The 26114-nt window shown below is 40.8% G+C and overlaps 1 non-coding gene across 1 annotated transcript; it reads left to right on the top strand.

The window, feature by feature from the left end:
• Positions 1 to 1870: 1870 nt before the first annotated feature.
• Positions 1871 to 1945, top strand: Trnas-uga. The gene has a single exon. It is a non-coding gene; the product is annotated as a tRNA-Ser (tRNA).
• Positions 1946 to 26114: the final 24169 nt, after the last annotated feature.

Genomic DNA, 26114 nt, shown 5'->3' with positions numbered 1-26114 from the left:
CTTCGACTTCCTTGCTGATTAGTCAGTACAAAACTGACACGTGCTGTTGACCTGATTACTTTCATTGAAGACAGCGAACAGATAACATTATTTGCGAGAAACTAATGCCTATGTGTCTCTTCTGAAAAATAAATAATAAAATAATAATACTAACAACTCGGCAACTCATGACAAAACTCCACATCGGACTGAGTAATTCCAACAGAGACCACTGATCAAAGATCAGAGTAACTTCGCCACCAACATCGTTCTATGAATTTTGCAGTGTTGGCGTGGGGAAGACTTTGCATAAAGCAAAACGCCAACTCCTCCGTATATTGCCGCTTACCAGAAGCCTAGTATCTATATCTTGAATAGATCATGACGTATCAGGAGGGCCCACGACGCCCCGTATAGCGGCGTGCTGCAGACCGCCCGTCAGCACCTCGCATCACTGTGCGCTCACCCATAGCGATCCGTTTCCCATTAATCAGAGATGACGGTATGAGAACCGGCGTCTGCCCTGCCTCTCAACAATACTGTCACGTCCGTTGCCGGGCAGCTGACGTGTATCCTGATTAATGTTCTCTCCACGTCCGGTCTTACTATTGACAGTGCGTGTCTGCTCGCGTTAACCAGAGGTACCAGACTGACAGTGAGGGCTGAGAATAACCGCCTCACTCCTAGTGTCTTCTGTTCCGTAACACCTAAGAGAAGGACCACAGCTAACAGTAAGCTTCAAAATCAGCTTTACACTTTTTTTAAAAACACTCCCTTTGTTAGGCTCACCTTCCTTCGTATTTTCTCTTGTCCTCTCCATACTCTGTGTTTTGTCATGTGTTTTATGTTGGAAGTATTTCCACTTTTTTTCTTCTTTTTCCTTTCTACTTACGATAATTTTCTCCAGATCTCAACGTACTTTCCTTTCTTAATTTATCGCTACAATGAACAATTCTCGATATCAGCCTTGGTAGGGTCTTACATCTACATCTACATACATACTCCGTAAGCCACCTGACGGTGTGTGGCGGAGGGTACCCTGAGTACCTCTATCGGTTCTTCCTTCTATTCCAGTCTCGTATTGTTCGTGGAAAGAAGGATTATCGGTATGCTTCTGTGTGGGCTCTAATCTCTCTGATTTTATCCTCATGGTCTCTTCGCGAGATATGTGTAGGAGGGAGCAATATACTGCTTGACTCCTCGGTGAAGGTATGTTATCGAAACTTCAACAAAAGCCAGTACCGAGCTACTGAGCGTCTCTCCTGCAGAGTCTTCCACTGGAGTTTATCTATCATCTCCGTAACGCTTTCGTGATTACTATATGTTCCTGTAACGAAGCGCGCTGCTCTCTGTTGGATCTTCTATCAACCCTATCTGGTACGGATATGTAAGTAGGCTGTTTAAATTTATATATTGGTAACGCCACGTAGCGCTCTGTATGTGCTGTGTGCAGTCTGTGGCTGGTTTGCATTGTTGTTGGAATATTTGCCATTGTAGTGTTGGACAGCTGGATGTTAACAGCGCATAGCGTTGCGCAGTTGGAGGTGAGCCGCCAGCAGTGGTAGATGTGGGGAGAGAGATGGAGGAGTTTTGAAATTTGTAAGATTGGATGTCATGAACTGCTATATATATTATGACTATTAAGGTAAATACATCATTTGTTTCCAGAATGAGATTTTCACTCTGCAGCGGAGTGCGCGCACACTCTGCTGCAGAGTGAAAATCTCATTCTGGAAACATCCCCCAGGCTGTGGCTAAGCCATGTCTCCGCTATATCCTTTCTTTCAGGAGTGCTATTTCTGCAAGGTTCGCAGGAGAGCTTCTGTAAAGTTTGGAAGGTAGGAGACGAGGTACTGGCAGAAGTAAAGCTGTGAGTACCTGGCGTGAGTCGTGCTTCGGTAGCTCAGTTGGTAGAGCACTTGCCCGTGAAAGGCAAAGGTCCCGAGTTCGATTCTCGGTCGGGCACACAGTTTTAATCTGCCAGGAAGTTTCACATCATTTGTCCTCTATCAAAATCATTCATTTGCTAATTATGCCTATCAGTAATTAGTACCCTCAGTAGTCAGAATCTTTTATTTAGCTGGCACTAGTGGCGCTCGCTATATTGCAGTAGTTCGAGTAACGAAGATTTTTGTGAGGTAAGTGATTTGTGAAAGGTATAGGTTAATGTTAGTCAGGGCCATTCTTTTGTAGGGATTATTGAAAGTCAGATTGCGTTGCGCTAAAAATATTGTGTGACAGTTTAAGCACAGTCATGTATAATTTTTCAAAAGGGGACGTTTCATATGTTGACCCTTAGCCGAGGATACCCCACTGGAATCTTCTGATTTTTTCTTGTAGTTGTGTAATTAGTGTAGCCTTTGTTTATTGCTAGCGCGTAATCATAGAGAGAATTTCCTTTGTAATTGCAGTTTTTCATTGTTGTACAGTAAAACAGTTGTGACATGCATGTAGATTTGCACCAAGTATTTCGCAGCTGCGCTTGCAATTAGGTAGACATTATTTCCATTGCTATGTTATCTTATTTTGCTCTTCAAATTGTGCTTTTCTGTGTTATCGTGTGAAATATTGTGACAATTATGGCGTGTGAAAAACGTAATACTAGGCTCCAAAGTAAACTGAGAAATGACAGTCAAGACGAAAGCAGTGTGTTAGCGCCACCGTGTAATGAATTAACTAATGTTCAACATAGAAATTTGGTAATTTTGCATAGGGAAATGGAGCGGGCGGCAAACAATGGCGTAGGCAGTGAAACAATTAGTAAGCCGGGAAGCATTATCGATCGATCGATCGGCAACAGCTCGCCTCAGGAATCCGAAATGACAGGACAATTTTGCAAATACTGTAGATTCAGGTATTGCGTCCTCACCGTTTTCTCAAATAAGTCAAGACACATTTTCTGCTTGTCAAAATGTGAATGTTGCCGGTGCAAATGCACTGCCAAAAAGCGTAGAGGAACAGATTCCAGACACTAATGCATTGTTATTACAGCTAATGCAACAAATGGAACAAAATCAGAGACAAACACAGGAAAAGCTTCAAAAGTTAGACACAATGGAACAACACCAGAGACAAACACAGCAATAGTTAGACACAATGGAACAACACCAGAGACAAACACAGCAACAGTTAGACACAATGGAACCAAATCAGAGACAAACACAGCAAAAGCTTCAAAAGTTAGACACCACACTTGAACAAACACGTGAAGATTTAACTACTGAGTTACATAACATTGAATCGAAATGTCAAAAGGTCTGTAATGAAGTAAAAACACAAATTTGTGAGCATTTTCAACCTATTTTTTTGCGGCATGAAAATGCATTACAGAATCACGAAGCAGCCATAAAAGAACTGCAAACCATTGTTCATGAAAATCACGAAACCTTGCAAGCTAAAATTGACTCAGTTGATCTACCGATTCGGTTACGCAACTTGCAAAAACTCAGGAAAACTTAAAGGACACAGTAGATACTCTGAAACTTGGTTCAGAAAAACACACTGAGGAAATAAGTACACTATCGGAGAAAGTAGCCGAACTTTCGGATCAGTTCACTAACTTATCTACAAAGGTAGATGATGATCTGAATGACACAAGACCTGTAGCCATCACTGACACAGAAGAGTATGAACAAATTAAGAAATTCAAACAAAATCAGAATCAAATTAATACGCAACACAAAAGAGAAATCCGGGAAGTACAAGATCAGTTGGCACAAGTAATACAAAAATTACATATTTCAGAGGACACTCGCGCTCCAACACGGGAAGAGGGACTTAGAAATACGGAACAACCACAAAATAATAACACAGGACACTTCGGAAATTATGAAAGAAATTGGCAAGGCACACCGAATTTTGAGATGGAACCGCCGAAACGACGTAACAATGACCGACATGTGACTCGCCGACATGATGATTTTGACTATAAGCTGTTCATTACTACACGTAAATTCAAAACATTGAAGAATTCTGGCAACGACATTCATCCACAAGCATGGCTCCATCAATTCTCTCATTGTTTTCCTCCAAACTGGTCGTTAGGACACAGATTAGAATTTATGTGTGGCTACTTAGAGAATGAACCAGCTGTAAGAATGCGATCGGTCAATCACGAATGTCACAGTGAAGGAGAATTTTATCTTGCCTTCCTCTCAGCATATTGGTCTCAAACTACACAAGACCGAGTAAAACATAGCATCATAATGATGAAACATTTCGAACAATCTGAATTTTCCAGTCTTGTGAAATATTTTGAAGACATGTTGCACATGAATCAGTACCTGTCAAACCCATACAGCCCCTCAGAACACATCCGCATTTGCTTAATCAAATTACCTGAACATTTACGACATATTATTTTGGCAGGACGTTGCAAAGACGACACTGAAGCTTTTCACGGACTCTTACAAGAATTAGAAATTACAGTGACAATCGCGGAACGCGAAAACAGGAACACAACAATTACAGGTCACATCCGTCGCAATTCCGCGATGAAAGAAATAATAACTGGACACGACAAGGCTATCCTCACAACACAAATCGTGACCAAAACAGACACCACCTGTATGACAACCGTTGGCAGAGTAGTAATAATTACAGGGAAAGATCACCTCTCCGCGGTAATGACTATCACAGAGACAATCAGAGAAACAGACGATATGGGAACCAAAATAAATACACTCCTGGAAATTGAAATAAGAACACCGTGAATTCATTGTCCCAGGAAGGGGAAACTTTATTGACACATTCCTGGGGTCAGATACATCACATGATCACACTGACAGAACCACAGGCACATAGACACAGGCAACAGAGCATGCACAATGTCGGCACTAGTACAGTGTATATCCACCTTTCGCAGCAATGCAGGCTGCTATTCTCCCATGGAGACGATCGTAGAGATGCTGGATGTAGTCCTGTGGAACGGCTTGCCACGCCATTTCCACCTGGCGCCTCAGTTGGACCAGCGTTCGTGCTGGACGTGCAGACCGCGTGCGATGACGCTTCATCCAGTCCCTAACATGCTCAATGGGGGACAGATCCGGAGATCTTGCTGGCCAGGGTAGTTGACTTACACCTTCTAGAGCACGTTGGGTGGCACGGGATACATGCGGACGTGCATTGTCCTGTTGGAACAGCAAGTTCCCTTGCCGGTCTAGGAATGGTAGAACGATGGGTTCGATGACGGTTTGGATGTACCGTGCACTATTCAGTGTCCCCTCGACGATCACCAGTGGTGTACGGCCAGTGTAGGAGATCGCACCCCACACCATGATGCCGGGTGTTGGCCCTGTGTGCCTCGATCGTATGCTGTCCTGATTGTGGCGCTCACCTGCACGGCGCCAAACACGCATACGACCATCATTGGCACCAAGGCAGAAGCGACTCTCATCGCTGAAGACGATATGTCTCCATTCGTCCCTCCATTCACGCCTGTCGCGACACCACTGGAGGCGGGCTGCACGATGTTGGGGCGTGAGCGGAAGACGGCCTAACGGTGTGTGGGACCGTAGCCCAGCTTCATGGAGACGGTTGCGAATGGTCCTCGCCGATACCCCAGGAGCAACAGTGTCCCTAATTTGCTGGGAAGTGGCGGTGCGGTCCCCTACGGCACTGCGTAGGATCCTACGGTCTTGGCGTGCATCCGTGCGTCGCTGCGGTCCGGTCCCAGGTCGACGGGCACGTGCACCTTCCGCCGACCACTGGCGACAACATCGATGTACTGTGGAGACCTCACGCCCCACGTGTTGAGCAATTCGGCGGTACGTCCACCCGGCCTCCCGCATGCCCACTATACGCCCTCGCTCAAAGTCCGTCAACTGCACATACGGTTCACGTCCACGCTGTCGCGGCATGCTACCAGTGTTAAAGACTGCGATGGAGCTCCGTATGCCACGGCAAACTGGCTGACACTGACGGCGGCGGTGCACAAATGCTGCGCAGCTAGCGCCATTCGACGGCCAACACCGCGGTTCCTGGTGTGTCCACTGTGCCGTGCGTGTGATCATTGCTTGTACAGCCCTCTCGCAGTGTCTGGAGCAAGTATGGTGGGTCTGACACACCGGTGTCAATGTGTTCTTTTTTCCATTTCCAGGAGTGTATTATCAAGAGAGACAGAATAACTTTAGACGCAACGGTCCAGCGCACAGTTACGATTCAGGGAGAAATTCTCCACCACGTGACCGACAAGAAAGAAACTATGGAATCTACCGACATGACGACAGACGATATTATCGTAACGACAGACCTGAATTGCATCAGAACTGGCGGGATTTAAACAGGGCAGGGCCCTCTCGACAAGGTGAATTTGTAGAAGTTAGGTCTCCAAACCCCAATAACGACGCGCACCAACAAAGAGACAATAGGCAATGACTCATACCCCTGGCAGCCACAAAACGTACATATGAAACCAACGACGCAGCTGCCGTAGCTAGTAATTACGTAAAAATGGAAGACATTAGGGACATCTTATTCCAAGAACACGACGTAAAACATAACAACATTGCATATCCTGTGATTCACATTACAGTAAATGACATAAGATTTACGGCAGTACTTGACTCTGGCAGTCCCATTTCAGTAATTAGTGAAACAGCCTTTCGCAAATGCAACAAATCGAACGATTGCCCCACACTTCCGTTACGTAAGATTAAATTACAAGGTGCAATCTTTGGAAAAAGTGTAGATGTACGCCAACAAACCAACTTAGAATTCTTTTGTAAAAGCCACAGCTTCTCTATGAACTTTCTTATTGTTCCATTATTGTTGACGGAAATTATACTGAGAGTAGACTTTTTGAATGAATACAAAGCAATCTTAAACTTTCACGATGCTGAAATAAGTTTAGAAAAAGAGGGTAAGTCAGTAGCTTGGAAATTTGAAGATTGGCTCTCAAACCATGACGAAGATCCACGCCCGGGTTCCCGGGTTCGATTCCCGGCGGGGTCAGGGATTTTCTCTGCCTCGTGATGGCTGGGTGTTGTGTGATGTCCTTAGGTTAGTTAGGTTTAAGTAGTTCTAAGTTCTAGGGGACTGATGACCATAGATGTTAAGTCCCATAGTGCTCAGAGCCATGACGAAGAAATTAATCGGCTTTATCTCCTGTTAGACAACAGTTCGGAATTTTCGACGGAACTTGACACTAACAATCACTCTGCAAGTACTGACAGGGATGATATCGACGGCACATTTGATACTAATGAGTTAATTCAGAATAAAATTCAAACAATTGAGAATTGTAATGACACTGATAGGGAGGACCTTTTTGAGATTTTACAAGCACAGTCCACAGTTCTTACTCATAAAACAGGAACAATCAAGGGATTTCAATACCAATTTCGTGTTCGTGAGCATACTAAATTTTGTGTTAGACCATACGTAATTCCGGCGCATTATAGGGACCGTGTTAGAACAGAAGTACTATCTATGCTTGACGAGGGCATTATTGAGCCTGCAGTAAGCTCATACAACAATCCATTACATGTTGTTGAGAAGAAAAATGGATCGATCAGGCTTGTCTTAGATTCGAGACAAATCAATACTATCATCATTCCTGAAACAGACAGGCCGCAAACGTTGGAAGAACTTCTTCAAAATTTTAATGGTGTAAAAGTGTTGTCTTCCATTGATCTTAGACCTAGCTTTTATCAGATCGAACTTCATCCAGAATGTAGAAAATACACAGCTTTCCTTCGTTTCGGCGTTTGTTATCAGTTTCGGAAACTTCCTTTTGGTTTGAACATTTCTTCGGCAGCATTCATTCGCGGCCTAAATTCCATATCACCTGAGTTCTTAAAACGTCACATCACCTTATATGTGGACGATATTCTAATAGCAGAAGCTTCATGGGAACAACATAATCGCATCCTCAACAGTTTGTTACGTATTTTTGCAGAACCTGGAATTACAGTTAACTTGGAAAAGTCTGAATTCGGTAGGTCAAAGGTGAGGTTTTTGGGACATATTATTTCTTCTGAAGGCATTCAGCCGGATCCTGAAAAGTTAGAAGCAATCAGAGCCATTCCAGTTCCATCCACAAAAAGACAAGTCCGCAGTTTTCTAGGTCTCGTAAATTTTTACCGTCGTTTTCTGAATATGCAAATTCTAGTTACACCAAAACTTTGTTCTCTCACTGGAAAAAATACTATTTGGAACTGGGACGAACAAGCACAGTTGGAATTCAATTCCTTGAAAGAATCGCTACTTAACGCGCCATACTAGCTCATCCAGATCTGTCACAAGATTTCTGCCTTAGCACGGATTCTTCTAAAGTCGGTCTTGGTGCCCATTTATTTCAAGAAGCCACAGAAAATGTCACTACTGTTCAGAAAACCATTGCTTTTGCTAGCCGAGTGCTAACAAAATCTGAAAAAATTATTCCCTTCCTGAATCAGAAGCTTTAGCTATCGTTTGGGCATTTAATAAATTCCGTTTCTTTCTTTCTGGTAAGCACGTAAAAGTATACAGTGATCATCGTGCATTACAATTTATTATGTCCTCAAAATTAAATCATGACAGGTTAAAACGTTGGGCATTGTTTCTGCAAGAATTCCACTTCACAATAGTCTACATTCCCGGCAAGGAGAACATTGTTGCGGACGCACTGTCACGCGCACCGGCTGGGCTTGAGAAAAGTAACACAGATGGCAACCTCGAGAAAAATTTCAGTATTCTTTACATTCAGAGAGTCGCCTTTGAAAACTTCATCACCACATCTTTAAAGGACATTGCTCATGAACAAGATAAAGATCCGATTTGGAAATACATCAAAAGTAAATGGCATGAAAAGCCGCACACTCAGATTCGGCATTATTATCTGGGTAGAAACAACATACTGTTCAAAGGCTGCACTGTTGATGACAAGCTATGGGTACTTTGCATTCCTGACGATTTTGTTAATAAGCTCATTTGGTACATTCATTTCAGCTATGCACATTTTGGTCCACGAAAATGTTATCATATTCTTCGGACGACTTGTTATTTTAACAATATGGAAAAGAGAATTCGAAGAGTCTTGTCTATTTGCAAACTTTGTCAAAAGGCGAAACAATCTACTATCTCACATCGTGCTCCGTTGTTTCCTATTATTCCTTCTAAATTAAAAGAATTTGCTGCTGTTGATCTCATGGGACCGCTTGTCAGAACATCGAATGGATTTTCGTACGTTCTAGTCGCTGTTGAACTTACTTCTAAATTTGTTTCTTTCACTCCGTTACGTAAAGCCACCGGACGGTCTGTATCCAACGCCTTTATTAAAAATTTCTTACGTGAAGTTGGCCACGTTGCTAAAGTCATTTCAGATAACAGACCGCAATTCAGATCTGCTGTTTGGTGACACATGTTTCGGAATCATAAAATCAAACCTGTTTTTATTTCATTGTACTCACCACATTGGAATCCGTCTGAAAGGATTATGAAAGAAATCAATAAGCTTTGCAGACTTTATTGTCACAGAAAGCATCAGCATTGGGACAGATATTTACACTTATTTCAAAATGTGCTGAACGATATGCCTCATGATTCCACTGCTTTACCACCTACTCTTGTACTGAAGAATGAAGAACCACCGACCAGAATCAGAGAGCTTGTACCTTTCCCGAATACACGTAAACTTCGACACAAGGACATAATTGATTTGGCTATTAAAAATATAAAATCTGCAGCAGACAAAAGGAGAAATCTACACGCTAAAGCAAAAGCAAAGAAATTATACATTGGTCAGAAAGTTCTCATTAAAGCTCATTCATTATCACATAAGAAGAAACACTTGAGTCACAAATTCTTTCTAGTTTACAATGGACCTTACAGAATCTGACGTATACCACATGATAACTGCGTTGAAGTTGAAACTCTGCGTACTAGGAAGAATAAAGGATTGCACCACATTTCACATGTAAAACCGTTTATTGAAAGATAATCTGCTTTTTAACTTTGTCTTTGCCATATAACTTTTCATGTTGCATTACTAGTATGCTTGTCGGACTTAGAATCTGTTAACATGCAACAATGTTTGAAGTTAAATATCCAGTCAAGAACCAAGAGAACTTATTGAAACAGAAATTACGAATGCACTGTTATAGTGAACAGACGTCACAGTGTTATTGTGTGTGTACATTCTTGCTTGTTAGTTGCATGATTATGTAACAACTACAAGGCTTACATACTCAGAACATATACTGGTTCTGCTAACGAGATTTTAATGCAACATTTTGGTTTACTTGAAAATACATTCTGGATTTAAAGTACTTTCTGTGAGATACCAGATGACAAAGTGGTTAGTTTATGTGACAACTACACGGTTTTATCACGATGCTACTAATGAGTGACAATTTACAATGTTGCTTTTGCGGTGTTTTGTTTTATATCTGCACAGTTTTTCTGCATTATTCTGGAAAGTAAAACATGTTTTGGTAGTAACTTTTGTGGTATAGCAACAATGAGACAGCCTTTTTCGTGGCACAACAATACGTTACTGTACAGTACTTTCTTCATCACGCCAATAAGCATAATAACTACGATATCTATATGCAAAGCATTTCACTTTTGTTTATCATGAGGTAAGTACATTGACTTCTGCAGAACTTAGCTTTCGGAGGACGATAACTACGACACTTCTACAGAGATTATGTTGCAACAAGACGCACAGTTTAGCGCTACAGCACACGTATTTGAGTGATTAATTTTATACTTAAAACATTTATTTTTAAAGATTTTTGAATTACAAAGAAAGTTATCCGTGATACATTTCATTCCATTGCTGTAATCTGTGACACCTGAGGGTATAATTACATTAATCCTCAGGGGGTACATGCCTACTTTGTGTACCATGTGTTTGGCAAGCACAAGGAGCCCTAGCTAATATGGTATTTGCTTATACAACTTTCCACATCGGTACCATATTTCTCTAACACACAAATTACACAGCTATCTGATCATTTAACTGAGAGAGACAAATATTTATTTTTCTACATCAGTGACAGATGTTTATGTAATTACACAATTGGATAACTTCACACTTATGAAATTGTATTTTGTCTGTACTTTGTGAAATGTTCATATTTTTTTGGAACCATTGTGATATTACAAGAGCTTTGAATGATGTATTTGGTACAGGATCATGATTTTAAAGTACGTTTGAGGTAGATGACACTATTGAAATGAGCAGAGAATTTTTTTTAGGTTTTGAAATTATTGGAGGAAGCTACGACGATTTTGAGAGTTGGCTGAGGTGTTATGATGTTATTATTACGATGACTATGTGTATTATGCTGTTGCCGTATGTTTATGATCAATAAGCTGTTGCTATATGAGTTATTTGAGTATGCTACGTATTTGTTATGATGAAATATTGAAGAAGTGTCGAGGAATAAGGTAAGGAATAATGTGTAGTGGTTAGGGACTCTGGTTTGTGAAAAAGGTTGTTAGAAACCAAGAATCGTACTTTAAGAGTTATGAAATGTATGTAAATGCGTTGATGTATTACAATGCCGACGAAAATGTTTTGGACTCTGTTATATCAATAGGATTTTGTTTCTACAGATTTGAAACGCAAATTCTTGACCTGTGATATATTTTTATGTGAGACTGTCACTGTAGCGGAAACTGCTGTCGTAAATATTTCCGTATGAAAGTTAAGTGACCACCTGCACGTAATGCATCATGAGCAGCTACCTGACAGTCGCCTGGAAAAAAGCCATTAGTGTGTGCCTTTCAGAGGTACAGGTGGAAAAAAAAGAGGCCATTATACTCGCTATTGGCATTCCTTTGTAGAAAGCATCGCAAATACGACATGCTCAAACTTGAAAACATATGATTATACTGTGGAGCCCTTAATTTATGATATTTACTAAAATGCCTAATGAAACGATGAGAAACATTTCACGGCTATTGTCTTGCTAGTTGAGAGAAATGCCATATGGCTTGCTTTATGTATTTATTTACTCATTTTGTTTAATATCTAGTTTCTAGCTGCACTGCAACATTGGTTAAAATAAAATTTAATAGATGTACTAATATAAATATTTTATGCCTACAGATCCAGTAAATAATTTTATGATCTATTCAGAAAACTGAAGGAGCATAAAAAGACATTTCCCTTCACAGGAATTGCATACGGTATTTTCTTTTCAACTACTTGGTAATTTTTTTGGTAGAATAACTTCTTGTGGTGCACCACTTTAATTACATAGACATTAAGATGCGAATATACATTTCCCTTGTCTGCATTGTTGTCTTAAGTGTAATATTTTTTCTGCTTGAGCTATGTCATGTTCAGATATAAGTTATTGCATTTGCTGCTGCTGTTTGCCAGGCATAGTGCTACTAAATTTCACTTTGTATTACTCTGTTAAGCTAGTTTTACTACTGATTTATTTTTCTTGTTGCTGCACATTGGCTCATATTGGTTGTAATGTTGCATTGCTTGGTAATTTAGATTTACTGTAGCTTGCTTTGCAATTTTCCATTTTTTGTCATTGCTGTTTGTGTTAATGGTTTTGTGCTGCTGCATTGCCTCGTCCCTTAGTTTAGCATCTGAGCTCAGTAGATTTAAGTTAGCTTAAGAATGGTAGCCTATAAGAGAATGAGTTGCGATGAATTTGAAGAAATGCACTGAGAGGCTATACGAGAAAAATACACAAAGCAGGTATAGATAGGACTTTTTGGAAATAATGAAGAATGAAGGGAGATCTCCGAGAAGTAAAGAAAGTTTTGTTTGCAAAATACTGCAGCAAAACAAACCCTGTCCTTTCCTTGTGTTATCCCACTATGTGTTTGTGTACCCTCGTGTATTTACATTCTTCCTGTCTTTATATGTTTATCTGATAAGACTTATGTTGTAGAATTTTTCTAATACCCAGCTACATGAACTATGATGAGAAATACTGTTATCCTCAAATATAATTTGCATTAATAATATGTTATTTACTTTGTAAAGATGTTAGACATTATTAATTCTGTTCTGTTTTAATGCTCATGTGTGAAGTTGATGTTTCAATAATTATTCTGATCTTTTATGTATTTACTTATGTCATAGTTCCTGTAACACTGATGTATATGTTTATTTCTTTTCTTTTGTAAAGCCCCTATTACTGCAAATGTTATCTGTATTATTATGTTTTAATGATGTATTTTGTACCGTTGTTATTGTATTCTTATGTAATAAAATTGTAATTGATACCAGTTCATCATATTATTAACTTGTAAGTTACATTTCACTGCACACGTTTCTGTTGGTCATAGTATATGGACAATATGTGAGAAGTAGGGACTGTTAGTGTTAGAATCTGTGTTAATAATTCAGCAAGGGACTGGATAACAGCATTGCTGGTTCCAAGGACAATTCCAAAAACTTTGTGAGTGTACAAGTGGTGGTTATGGACTTGCTATATTATCTGCAAGACTCTTCAATGGTTATTGTGCACCTGCACAGTCGCAACAGATGGCTGCTGGCCATCTCTACAAGGACTACAGTGGGTCTGCATCTTTGATGACCCACCAATACCATTATTTCTACAAAGACTACGGTGGGTCTACACCTTTGCTGACTCACCAGTACCATTATTTCAACAAGGACTGCAGTGGGTCTGCACCTCTGGTGGCCCACCAATACCGTAATCTGTACCAGGACTACAGTGGGTCTGCTCTGTGATGACCTACCTACCAATACTCTTCAAAATTTCGACTGACTCTGCTGTGGGTTTGCTCTGTTGTGGACCAATACCTGTCTGCATGTCAAGAGTCAGCACTGTATTTCCGTTGGAAGGACAACACTACTTCTTCAAGATTGCATGGAAATCCACTACTTCCACGTGCATTTTCTTCTACTGCTCAGACTTTGAGAAAAACGCTGCTATTTTACTGTGATGAACGATCAGGACTGTCTTTATGGACTATGAGAAAATTTTAGCTTTTGACCAACATTGTATCAGTAAGTGTGTGCATTTGATTTCTTTGTTATTGTAATTATGAAAAAAATTTTCAAATCTGTATTGGCCACTGCCCAAAACAATTTGTAAAATTTTTTGTGGGGAGCATGGGGACTATGTAAGTAGGCTGTTTAAGTTTTTATATTGGTAACGCCACGTAGCGCTCTGTATGTTCTGTATGCAGACTGTGGCTGGTTTGCATTGTTGTTGGAATATCTGCCATTGTAGTGTTGGGCAGCTGGATGTTAACAGCGCATAGCGTTGCACAGTTGGAGGTGAGCCGCCAGCAGTGGTGGATGTTGGGAGAGAGATGGCGGAGTTTTGAAATTTGTAATACTGGATGTCATGAACTGCTATATATATTATGACTATTAAGGTAAATACATCATTTGTTCTCTATCAAAATCTTTCATTTGCTGACTATGCCTATCAGTAGTTAGTGCCCTCAGTAGTTAGAATCTTCTATTTAGCTGGCAGTAGTCGCGCTCGCTTTATTGCAGTAGTTCGAGTAACGAAGATTTTTGTGAGGTAAGTGATTTGTGAAAGGAATAGGTTAATGTTAGTCAGGACCATTCTTTTGTAGGGATTATTGAAAGTCAGACTGCATTGCGCTAAAAATATTGTGTGACAGTTTAAGCACAGTCATGTATAATTTTTCAAAAGGGGACGTTTCACAGATCCCACACTGCTGAGCAGTATTCAAGCAGTGGGCGAACAAGCGTACTGTAACCTACTTCCTTTGTTTTCGGATTGCATTCCTTAGGATTCTTCCAATGAATCTCAGTCTGGTATCTGCTTTACCAACGATCAACTTTATATGATCATTCCATTTCAAATCACTCCTAATGCGTACTCACAGATAATTTATGGAATTAACTTCTTCCAGTTGCTGACCTGCTATTTTGTAGCTGTTGTGGACTGGCAAGACAGCGAATCCACTGTGACGGGTAGCCGAAAGGCACGCGTTTAAGCTTACGCAGGCTGGCGTGAGGTCTGCAACAGTTAAAGGAGGTCAGACTAGTAAAAAAGGTACGTGGCTTCTGGAATACTTAACTTCAATCTCTTGACGGTAGATGCATCACAAGATAAGTAGCAAATGATAATGGCGCCTTGCTAGGTCGTAGCAAATGATGTAGCTGAAGGCTATGCTAACTATCGTCTCGGCAAATGAGAGCGTAATTTGTCAGTGAACCATCGCTAGCAAAGTCGGCTGTACAACTGGGGCGAGAACTAGGAAGTCTCTCTAGACCTACCGTGTGGCGGCGCTCGGTCTGCAATCACTGATAGTGGCGACACGCGGGTCCGACGTATACTAGCGGACCGCGGCCGATTTAAAGGCTACCACCTAGCAAGTGTGGTGTCTGGCGGTGACACCACAGTAGCTAAATAATAAGGGATCTTTCTTTCTATGTATTCGCAGCACATTACACTTGTCTACATTGAGATTCAATTGCCATTCCCTGCACCATGCGTCAATTCGCTGCAGATCCTCCTGCATTTCAGTACAATTTTCCATTGTTACAACCTCTCGATACACCACAGCATCATCTGCAAAAAGCCTCAGTGAACTTCCGATGTCATCTACAAGGTCATTTATGTATATTGTGAATAGCAACGGTCCTATGACACTCCCCTGCGGCACACCTGAAATCACTCTTACTTCGGAAGACTTCTCTCGATTGAAAATGACATGCTGCGTTCTGTTATCTTGGAACTCTTCAATCCAATCCCACAATTGGTCTGATAGTCCATATGCTCTTACTTTGTTCATTAAACGACTGTGGGGAACTGTATCGAACGCCTTGCGGAAGTCAAGAAATACAGCATCTACCTGTGAACCCGTGTCTATGGCCCTCTGAGTCTCTTGGACGAATAGCGCGAGCTGGGTTTCACACAACCGTCTTTTTCGAAACCCATGCTGATTCCTACAGAGTAGATTTCTAGTCTCCAGAAAAGTCATTATACTCGAACATAGTACGTGTTCCAAAATTCTACAACCGATCGACGTTGGAGATATAGGTCTATAGTTCTGCACATCTGTTCGACGTCCCTTCTTGAACACGGGGACGACCTGTGCCCTTTTCCAATCCTTTGGAACGCTACGCTCTTCTAGAGACCTACAGTACACTGCTTGTAAAAGCCTATACATATTTATAGTGTATACTTAATACCATTTTCATTTACTTTTTACGTCTTTGTATCCTTATATGTCATTTCGGAAGTTAATATTTTGTCGTTGTGCTGACTATTATTGGCGACAGAACCTATCTTTCAATTCTCATGATTTCTTCATTTCCTTTTATCGATTTCAAGACTAGTGCTCCTGTTGTCTGTGTGCATTCTGGTAGTATCACTGTTTAATAATTATGAACATTTCCAGTGGAGTTCAATATTTGTGGAAACGGTTTTGTGTCATCTTGTCTACTCGTAAATCTTCCAAATTTTTCAAAATTAAGGTGCCTCTTTACAATTTCTAACACGTTTCAAAACTTGTATCTTTTTCAGCCGTTCCTTTCAATATACCTTAAAATTATTTATGAATCTTGCAGAGGACGTATCTTGCCGCAGTGGTAACACCGGTTCCCGTCAGATCACCGAAGTTAAGCGCTGTCGGGCTGGGCTAGCGCTCAGATGGGTGACCATCCTGTCTGCCGAGCGCTTTTGGCAAGCGGGGTGCATTCAGACCTTGTGAGGCAAACTGAGGAGTTACTTGAGTGAGAAGTAGCGGCTGCGGTCTCGGAAACTGACATACAGCCGGGAGAGCCATGTGCTGACCACATGCCACTCCATATCCCCATCCATCTGAAGATGACACGGCGGTCGGTCGGTAACTTTGGGCCTTAATGGCCTGATCGGAAGGAGGTTATTTTTTTTCTTTAAAGTACGTATCTATAAAAAGCCGCTGCAGAGTGAAAATTCATCTCAGTATTTCATTACAGCTGCATATGTCAGGCATAAAACATGTGTATTGGATGTTTCACAACAGTGTACAGTCCTCTGAGAGTGAAAGATTCATTCAAGAATTGTGATTTTCCAAATTTCATCTTATTATTTAATTACAGCTACATATGTCAGGCATAAAACAAGTCTATTTTACACAAGAATTGGGATTTCGTTGCAAACTTTCATACCTCTCTTCAAATATTTATTTTCAGAAGTTACATAAATTACTTGGTCTGTTTTGTTTTCCATAATACAGCCATACATGAGCTAACAGGATATCGCCAAGAACCGCTGGGAACAGGTTCAGGGAAGATAGGTCGAGTTCTCGAGTTGCTTCTCATCGTTTACTGCTGACACCATACTGCAAATACAAGAAACATGCACGCTGGAGAACTAGAATTAACTGAGGCACTGAGTGACATTCTGTAAAGTCGCGCTTCTGTTTGTGGCGGTCATATCGACGCCAACGTTTCCGTAGACAACCTGGTGGAAGTCATAGGAAGCAGTGCCTCTCAACACCTGTGCATCTACAGCTCCCAGAATCCTTATGTGTGGAACTATTGAGTATCACAACTGGAGTGATTTTTTTTTATTAAGAACCCAGAAACGCCAGAGTATTTGTTTATTCTAATCTCCTGTTAGTCCAGCTGCCCCTTCCCCCTTCTCTGTACATCTCCTCCTTCCCCCATTCTCTGTCCAACTCCACCATCCTCTCTCTCTGACCATCCTCAACATCCCCACTTTCTGTACATCTCCTCCTGCCCTCTCTCTGTCCATCTTCTCCTCCCCTTTGTCTTATGGCTCTGCTTCTCCCTCTTCTGTCAGTATGCTCCTTCCCCCTCTGTTCCTCCTTGCCCATCTAATTGCATGTCTTACTTCCGTCTCTCTCTGTCCATCTGTTCCTCCTCTCTCTGTCCACCTCCTCCTGTCCCTCCAACTGTTGCTCTCCCCTCTCCCCTTCCCACCTCCACATGTTTCTTTTTTCTGTCCATCTCCCGTTCTCCTCCATTTTCTCGTCTCCCTCTCTCTGTTCGTCCTATACTCCCCCCCCCCCCTCTCTCTGCCTATCTCTTTCTCCTCCTATCTCTCTTCATATCCTCTTTCTTTCTCTGTCAATCTCCTCCTGTCTCTTCTCCCTGTTCATTTCCCCTTTCCCCTCTTTCCATCTCCCCCCCCCCCACTCCATCCTGTACTCACCTCCGCCTTATCATTCATTGTCTATCCATCTTCATCTTTTTCGTTCTCGCTACACATTATTACGCTCACTCTAACAAGGGGTTGGTGATTTTTGGCGCCCAGTATTTCAAAACCGATTGTAATTAAAATGAATAGCAAATTTATTTGAAATTGTTCCAGGGGCTCAGGATGAGGGTTTTACCTTTGGCTTTCCCTCCTTACGAAGAAGTCACAAACATTTCACATACATTTCACATATATTTAACATATTTTTGTACACATATTTCAGCTAGGGTCCTTCGCCCTGCAGTCTTGTTTGCGCGTAGCTCAATGTTTGTGACGTCATATCTCTTGACCTACTGTCGTACAATGATTTATTTTTGTAGATGGATTTAGCGACATATGCGGATATAGTCTGTGAAATATGGTGCGAATAGAGTTAGTGTTAAAGAAGTATTAATTTAAATGTCTTGTATGATGCGGCAGTTTTTCACGCATATCATTAATTATGATGTCATATCTTCTTGACTATGTGTCACACAATGATATAATTTTTTCTGGTACATTCAGTCGTATATCTAAGTATCGCCTGCAAAGTATGCCATATACAGCTAGAAGTAAGAAAGTAATAAATTAAAACGCCATACTTCATGTGGAAGTTTCACTGCATAAACAGCGAACGTTAAGAGTATGTGGCAAACTTTTTACTTCGGTATTTGGCGGGGCTCGTCAGTGAGAAGAAGTTCGTAAAGGTTTGAAATTATGTGTGGAGTTTGTTGCAAGTCTACACGTGCTTTCATTCTCAAATACTAGATGGCTTAAGTACGGTGGTCCACGTATCATGAACTAAAATGCTTTTTCACCACGAACACCACCCATTTTATAGATACAGGGTGTTTCAAAAATGACCGGTATATTTGAAACGGCAATACAAACTAAACGAGCAGCGATAGAAATACACCGTTTGCTGCAATATGCTTGGGACAACAGTACATTTTCAGGCGGACAAACTTTCGAAATTACAGTAGTTACAATTGTCAACAACAGATGGCGCTGCGGTCTGGGAAACTCTATAGTACGATATTTTCCACATATCCACCATGCGTAGCAATAATATGGCGTAGTCTCTGAATGAAATTACCCGAAACCTTTGACAACGTGTCTGGCGGAATGGCTTCACATGCAGATGAGATGTACTGTTTCAGCTGTTCAATTGTTTCTGGATTCTGGCGGTCCACCTGGTCTTTCAAGTGTCCCCACAGAAAGAAGTCACAGGGGTTCATGTCTGGCGAATAGGGAGGCCAATCCACGCCGCCTCCTGTATGTTTCGGATAGCCCAAAGCAATCACAGGATAATCGAAATATTCATTCAGGAAATTAAAGACGTCGGCCGTACGATGTGGCCGGGCACCATCTTGCATAAACCACGAGGTGTTCGCATTGTCGTCTAAGGCAGTTTGTACCGCCACAAATTCACGAAGAATGTCCAGATAGCGTGATGCAGTAATCGTTTCGGATCTGAAAAATGGGCCAATGATTCCTTCGGAAGAAATGGCGGCCCAGACCAATACTTTTTGAGGATGCAGGGACGATGGGACTATAACATGGGCCTTTTCAGTTCCCCATATGCGCCAGTTCTGTTTATTGACGAAGCCGTCCAGGTAAAAATAAGCTTCGTCAGTAAACCAAATGCTGCCCACATGCATATCGCCGTCATCAATCCTGTGCACTATATCGTTAGCGAATGTCTCTCGTGCAGCAATGGTAGTGGTGCTGAGGGGTTGCCGCATTTGAATTTTGTATGGATAGAGGTGTAAACTCTGGCGCATGAGACGATACATGGACGTTGGCGTCATTTGGACCGCAGCTGCAACACGGCGAACGGAAACCCAAGGCCACTGTTGGATCACCTGCTGCACTAGCTGCGCGTTGCCCTCTGTGGTTGCCGTACGCGGTCCCCCTACCTTTCCAGCACGTTCATCCGTCACGTTCCCAGTCCGTTGAAATTTTTCAAACAGATCCTTTATTGTATCGCTTTTCGGTCCTTTGGTTACATTAAACCTCCGTTGAAAACTTCGTCTTGTTGCAACAACACTGTGTTCTAGGCGGTGGAATTCCAACACCAGAAAAATCCTCTGTTCTAAGGAAAAAACCGTGTTGTCCACAGCACACTTGCACGTTGTGAACAGCACACGCTTACAGCAGAAAGACGACGTACAGAATGGCGCACCCACAGACTGCGTTGTCGTCTATATCTTTCACATCACTTGCAGCGCCATCTGTTGTTGAAAATTGTAACTACTGTAATTTCGAAAGTTTGTCCGCCTGAAAATGTACTGTTGTCCCAAGCATATTGCAACAAACGGTGTATTTCTATCGCTGCTCGTTTAGTTTTTATTGCCGTTTCAAATATACTGGTCATTTTTGAAACACCCTGTAGATGATACTTACTCTCACAGCGATGATTTCACACAGTAAATGATATGTGTACCAAGCTTGGCTGAAATCGGTGCAGTAGTTTAGGGAGATATGTGCATACACACATACATACATTCATGTATATATAGATCCATTTTAATAATATGTGTATCCGCACATATAATTGTGTGTTTACTTTGTATGTTTAATTTGCTGTGTCGGTTGTATGTTTCTGAATGATGACGTTTATCAAAGTGAGATCCAAGATATTTGGCGCAGTTAGTCCAAGGAACGCCCCCAATGAGTAGAAGCACTGGAGTATGTAAATCCTGTATGTTATAGGTCGAATGTCATGGTACATAATGTTTTGCAACATTGAAAACTGTAATATTGTAATTATAATATTGTAAATTTTAAATGATATTCTGTTCTTTTACAATAATGGTATTTACTGTCCAACACTTACGAATAACATTAATTACAATTTACTTATGACCCAGTCACTGAATTGTAAAACTTGTAACCATGCTGTACACTCATCTTCATCTAGTCGTGCTGTTGGGTTTTTATTGCCTCTATTCTAAATGTTTATTTTGATGTTGTTCTTATCATACGAAATGTTGTGTGGTTGAGTGCAACAACCTTCGGACTGGAACCTTAACAAATAAATAAATATAAATTGGAGTGATTTGGTAACTGTTGGCAGGATCGCCATTGTTTGCTAGTATCTGATAATAAAGGTACACCCTATTCTCATGCATTTCCTGACGAGGGTTCCGTGGTGTATTCCAGGAGGATAACAAATGCAGTTCACCCCACAAAGGCCTTAAGGAGTGAACGAATCTTTGCCTGTGCGGTCGCTTGATTTGTCCTCCATTGAGTATGTCTGGGATACTATGGAAAGACGTATCTCTATTAACTGTTAATATCATTAAAATTCCTGGTCAAACCATCAGCTGCCATTTATATTGCACAATTCGCTATTAGTTTCGTTCTATTACCATCATCAAGCTTAGCTACCATAAACAGTAATAAAGTTATACCATAAATTGAACAAAAGTAATTTGCTCTTTGAAGCACACAAAATCCTTTTTTGTCATCAGCCTTCTGACTGGTTTGATGAAGCCCGCCACGAATTTCTCTCTTGTGATAGGCTCTTCAACACATAGTAGTACTTGCAACATGCGTCCTCAATTGTTTGCTGCATGTATTCCAGTCTCTGTCTTCCTCTGCACGTTTTGCCCTCTGCAGCTCCCTCTGGTATCATGGAAGTCATTCGCTGACGTTTTAACAGATGTTCTATCATTCTGTCCCTTCACCTTGTTAGTGTTTTCCACATGTTCCTTTCCTCTCCGATTCTGCGCAGAACCTCCTCGTTCTGCACATGATCAGTCCACCCAATTTTCGACATTCGCCTGTAGTGCACCACATCTCAGTTGCTTCGATTCCCTTTGTTCCGGTTTTCCCACAGTCCATGTTTCACTAACGCACAATGATGTGCTCCAGACGTACATTCTCAGAAATTTCTTCCTCAAATTAAGCCCTATCTTTGATACTAGTAGACTTCTCATGGCCAGGAATGCCTTTTAGATAGGGCTAGTCTGCTTTCCATGTCCTCCTTGCTCTGTACGTCATTGGTTATTTTGCTGCCTAGGTAGCAGAATTCCTTAACTTTATGTACTTCAAAATCATTCCTCATATTAAGTTTCTCGCTGTTTTCTTTTCTGCTACTTCTCATTCCTTTCGTGTTTCTTCTATTTACTCTCAGGCCATATTCTATGCACATTAGATTGTTCATTCCCTTCATTACATCTTTTCATTCCTCTTCACTTTCACTCAGAATAGCAATGTCATCAACAAATCGCGCATTAGTATCCTTTCACCTTCAATTTTAATTCCTCTCCTGAACCTTTCCTTCATTTCCATCATTGTTGCTTCGATTTACGGACTGAACAGTTGGCGGAAGGGGGGGGGGGGGGGCGGAGGAAGAACTACATCCCTGTCTTTTACCATTTTTAATCCGAGCGCTTCGTTCTTGGTCGTCCACTCTTATTATTCCCTCTTCGTTCTTGTATATATTGTATATTACCCTTCTCTTCCTTCTTGCACCATTTTACATTGTCGAACGCGTTGCCCAGGTGACAAATCCTACTAACATGACTTGAGATTTCTTTAGTCTTCCTTGCATTATCAACCGCAACATCAGTATTGCCTCTCTGGTGCCTTTACCTTTTCTAAGGCCAAACTAATCGCCATCTAAGACATCCTCAATTTCTTTTTCATTCTTCTGCATATCATTCTTGCCAGCAACTTGGATGCATGAGCTGTTAAGCTTATTGTGCGATAATTTTCGGAACTGTGTGGATGATATCGTTCCGAAAGTCAGAAGGTATAACGCCAGACGCATACATTCTACACGCCAACGTGAATAGTCGTTTTTTTTGCCACTTCTCCCAATGATTTTATAACATCTGATGAAATCCATCCCTTCTGCCTTACTTGATCTTAAGTCTTCCAAAGCTCTCTTAAGTTGTGATTCTAATACCGGATCCCCTTTCTGTCTAAATCGACTCCTGTTTCTTCTTCTATCACATCAGACAAATCTTCCCCCTCATATAGGCCTTCAATGTCCTCTTTCCACTCTCTCCTCTGCGTTTATCAGTGGAAATCCCGTTGCGCTCTTAAGGTTACCATCCTTGCTTTTAATGTTACAGAAGGTTACTTTGACTTTTCACTATCTTGAGCCTGTCCTTCAGACAGTCATTTCTTTTTCGATTTCTTCGCATTTTTCATGCAGTCATTTCGTCTTACCTTTCATGCACTTTGTATTCGTTTCATTCCTCAGCAACTTGTATTTCTGTATTTTAGAATTTTCCTGGACGTTTTTGTACTTTCGTCTTTCACCGATCAACTGAAGTGTTTCTTGTGTTACCCATGGTTTCTTCACAGCTACCTTCTTTGTACCTATGCTTTTCTTTCCAACTTCTGTGATTACCCTTTTTAGATATCTCCATTGCTCTTCAACTGTACTGCCTACTGAGCTATTCCTTATTGCTTTATCTATAGCCTTAGAGAACTTCAAGCATGTCTAGCCAACCCTTAGTACTTCCGTATCCCATTTCTTTGTGTATTGATTCTTCCTGACTAATCTCTTGAACTTCAGCCTACTCTTCATCACTACTTCATTGTGATCTGAGTCTATATCAGCTCCTGGGTACGCCTTACAATCCAGTATCTGATTTCGGAATCTCTGTCTGACCATGATATAAATTAACTGAAATCTTTCTGTACCACCTGATATTTTCCAAGTATACCTCCTCCTCTTGCGATTCTTGAACAGAGTATTCGCTATTACTAGTTTACCTTTGGCCCTCTATAGTATCTAAAAAATTTCTCACAATAGTAACTCTGTACTATAATTTTCGTCAAGAACCAAGTCCGCGTCGACTAACTGACAATGTGGAATTGCGTCTTGACGAAATTTATCGTACACAGTTGTTACTGTGAGAAAGCAAGTCCACATCGAATAGTTGTCGATGTGGACTTACTTCTTGAAGAAAATTAACGTACACAGTTATTATTGTGAGAAATTTTTTTCGGTTTATCATGGGCTTAAAAGAGCAAATTACTTTTGTTCAAATTTTGGAATAACTTTCCTGCCGTTGATTCCAGCTAAGCTTGATAATGGTCACTGACCGAAACTAAAAGCTTATTGTGAAATATAAATGACAGCTGAAGTTCTCACTATAAATTTTATCAATTATTTGGCGGCTGAATACACCCAACTGCAAACGTACATAACTTCATTAACTGATACAGCACATATTTCACATGCGGCAAGGAATTTCTCAAGGACACATTCAAAGGCTGTCTTCTTCCATGTCACAACGAATGCAACAGGGTATTCGTGCATTTGGTGGTCACATCGCATACTGATGTTGTTGATGGGAATCGATTCCGAATTGAATGAAAGCTAAATTATTTAATGCCAGTTAAGTAGAATACGCTCACCCGAGTTTGATAAATATCGGACCAGTGCTTCTGCTGTATTAGTTTCCATCACTGTCTGAGTATTTTAGCAGCACAGGTCCTGTTTTACAGAAAAAAAACTTCTAGATAGTTGTTTATCAGCTTCAGTGATCTCCATTAGTTACACTGTGGTATTTAATAATACTAAACCCCATTAGAGATGGAGTACAAGCTCTGATAGGACAAGAGTTAGAAAATGAATAGGGCATGCGTTTTGAAAGAAACTGCCTTCGTATTCATCTAAATAGAGTTCTGAAATCATCCGGGTTGTCGCATGAAATTCTGTTCCTCCAGAATGCGATTGAAATCTGATAAACACAGCGCCATCTGGCTCGGTTAGATAGCAGGCTCCAACACTCCCCTTGTGTTAACCAGTACGTGCTCTGGTGTATGACCATAACTGAAAAACGGTAGATGTGTAGGTTGTGGTTGGAGATGCGCAAATCAGTCGCATGTGGCAAAAGTTCTGTAGAGGACTCCTGCCTGGTATCTTCTAAAACTCTCGCTCTCGTAGCATATGATGCCATAGGGTTGTAGCCTCGTTGAGATGATGTAGCGCTGTTAAGTTAAAGATGTAGGGTAGTGACGAGACACCGTGCAGTGAAGATCAAATCTTGTATTTCAAGGAATGCCATGTTTTATTACGGTCTGTATGTCTTGCCGCAGCACAGTGTCCAAACGAAATTATGTGTGCACCCTTTTATTAGAGTCACATGTATCTCTTGCTGGCACATTAATCCAAAATGCCTGTCTTTTTCACCAACAGATCCCAAAACTGATGTGCGTACAAGTTTAAGATTACTACAACTTAATATTCAATGCAAATTAATGTAATTAGTTTAGTTTTTTATAACACCGTTTAAGGTTTCATTAATACAATTCAATTCATAAATACTACAAATGACGTGCATATGCATTCCACTAATTAACATGAGCTTTCGAGTTGTCTTTAAAAATTTCCTACTTCCATGTGTCATATTTTACGAGTCTGTTACTCGTGGGCAGTGTGGCGTGTGGTGTAATTGCGCGTGTTGTATTGTACAGTTTAAGCAATATTACAATAAAACTAGTTACTTATTGTTAATTAAAGATGAAGTTTTATTTAATCACTGCTTTTCCCTGCTAATGAACGTTATTTTGTTAAAGAAATCTCCACCTGGGAACGTTTAGCAATGTTATCTGTCAAGCAGTATAAATGTCACTAAGACTATTCACAAAAATAATCATTTATAACCAACAAACAAGCTAAACGTATGATAGGTCATCTGAACTAAAAAAGAGTAACGATTTTTAGTAATTTAAAAGACTGTTGTTTAAAAGACTATTTGCTAATTGTAGATCGTTACCAAAAATAACGCTACTGTTATCTCGAGGTGGCAACACTTTTCTTTAAGCAAAATGAACAGTTTTGTCACACAATACCACATGTACACAGCAATAATGTATTTTCCTGTCGAAATATTTCATAAAAGTTGTTACGAAATTATCAGGTTTCACACATCAGCAGATAAGAATTTGTATCAGTTAAGACGCTGCTTGCATTCATAGAAGTTCGATATGTTCACAGTGTAACTGGCATTCTCTAGGTCTGAGTGGGTCCTGTAACATTATGAGTGTCCATCGACCGAATTTAACTCAATA

This window comes from Schistocerca piceifrons, chromosome 8, assembly GCF_021461385.2.
Source record: "Schistocerca piceifrons isolate TAMUIC-IGC-003096 chromosome 8, iqSchPice1.1, whole genome shotgun sequence".
NCBI lineage: Eukaryota > Metazoa > Arthropoda > Insecta > Orthoptera > Acrididae > Schistocerca > Schistocerca piceifrons.
The sequence above is the reverse complement of the archived record's forward strand: the minus strand, read 5'-3'. Positions and strand labels throughout refer to the sequence as shown.